This window comes from Myotis davidii, unplaced genomic scaffold (assembly GCF_000327345.1).
Source record: "Myotis davidii unplaced genomic scaffold, ASM32734v1 scaffold111, whole genome shotgun sequence".
Lineage (NCBI taxonomy): Eukaryota > Metazoa > Chordata > Mammalia > Chiroptera > Vespertilionidae > Myotis > Myotis davidii.
In genome coordinates, this window is record NW_006284347.1 from 281,444 (window position 1) to 283,303 (window position 1,860).

Consider the following 1,860-nt stretch of genomic DNA (forward strand, 5'->3'; position numbering starts at 1 on the left):
GGAGTGTGCTAGGGTGGTGGACAGACCAGCAGAGGGCAGCTGGAGAGAGGGACTGGGTGGAGAGAGAGTGTGTGTGTGTGTATTGTGGAGGTGTTTGGACAGCTGTATCTGGCTATAGGGTGGTGGTGTAAGGGATCTGGTGTGTGACAGGACGGGCTGGGGGCAAGACTGGCAGTGTGGGCCTATGACTGGTGGGAGACTCACAGTCTGACTGTATGAAACTGTGAGTGTGTGTGTGCTCGGGGAGTAACTGATGTGGGGAACTGAGAGTGCTTGGGCGTGGGTGTCAGGAGCAGGAGGGGAGGAAACAAGGTGTGTGGTGCCTGCGGCCTGGGGTGACAGTGCTGGGAGGGAAGGTGAGAGCCCCAGTGTGTTTGGGTGTGTGGGTGTGTGTATGTGCATGTGGGAGGCTGTGAGCGTTTGGGTGTGCATGCAGCACACCAAGCCCTGCCCTGGCTCCTGGGGCGCGGGAGGCTCCCACCTCTCACCTATTCCCCAGGTTGAAAGACACCAGAGGGCAAGGCTTGGGGGTTTGTAGTGTTGTGACTAAGACCTTGGACTCTGGATCCAGGAAAGACTTGGGCACAAAAATCACTGCCTGTTAAGGGACCGGAGCTAGGCCTCCCTAAGGCTGTTTCCTAACGTGCGGAAGGGAGAAAGTTGTGAGGGCAAGAGGGCCTGAGTCAGAGGTCCTTTCTCACAGCTTGGCCCATACTGAGTGCTCAGCACATGCTAAGTCTTAATTTGGTGACCACTTACTTTCCTCCAACTGTATGGTCCCCATTCTCTTGGGCGCTGGGGCTAAATAAAAGCCTAGATAGTCCCCCAACCTAGTTTCTTGCTGGCGATATATCTGTTGCTCCCCTCCCATCCCCTTGACTAGACTGCTTGTGGGAGGGAAGACGGCTAACTGAGACCTCCCCCTCCCCCCCACCCCAGCATATCCTTGTTCATCCCACATAATAACTCCCCCCGCCTCCAGTCTCAGCAGTAGTGGTGGGGGAAAGAAGGAGGGGCAGTGACTTGGAGAGGTGAATCCAGGGCACTGACACCATTTAGCTGACACACCTAATTGGAGTTTAAGTTAAAATTAGAAATAACTTAAAGTACAAACAAAAAGATAAGGATGCCTCCGCCCCAGGGGATGGTGATGGGGGTCTTCAGCTGGAGGAGCGGATCATATCTGGGGAGGGGAATCTTTTGTGGAGGCCTGGCCTGCAGAAAAAGTACTCTGGGCAGCAGGGACCTTGTTGCCTTAGCCATTCTTTCCTTCAAGAATCTCTCTGAGGCTCAGTTTTTTGTTTGATTTGTTTTGTTTTTGCTGTATAATGGGCACAGCAGTCATATGAGAATCACCTCAACTAGAATGTGCAAAGCAAGGAGCAAAAACGTGCCACTATTCATTTGTCGCTCCCAATTTGAGTCCAGCACAGGAGTTGGTATGCCACATCATTGGAGCCTCAGAACCACGTGGGGAGATGTATTCTCCCCATTTTAAGGATGAGACAAACTGAGGCCCAAAGGAATTCCCCAGGCCACAAAGTGGTCATAATTGATTGCACCCTAGTTCTCCCAGGCCCACAGGGCAACCACTTGCAGGTAGGAGGATTAAGAACAGAGTTCTTGCTGTTTCTATATGTAGCCCGGAAAGGCTGTGAGGACTGAGACAGCGTTCCAACCCCCAGCATGGAGTGAATGCATAACCAGTGCCCTGGAAAAGTTGGGCCCAACACCCTGTTTCACAGAAGAGAAAGTCAAGTTCAAAGAGACCTGAAGTCTTAGAGTCAGACAAGGCCGAACCAGGAGTGTGTTGGTCGTGCCGGGGAGAGCCTGTTTGGTGACGCTTCCCCGCTCAGCTCT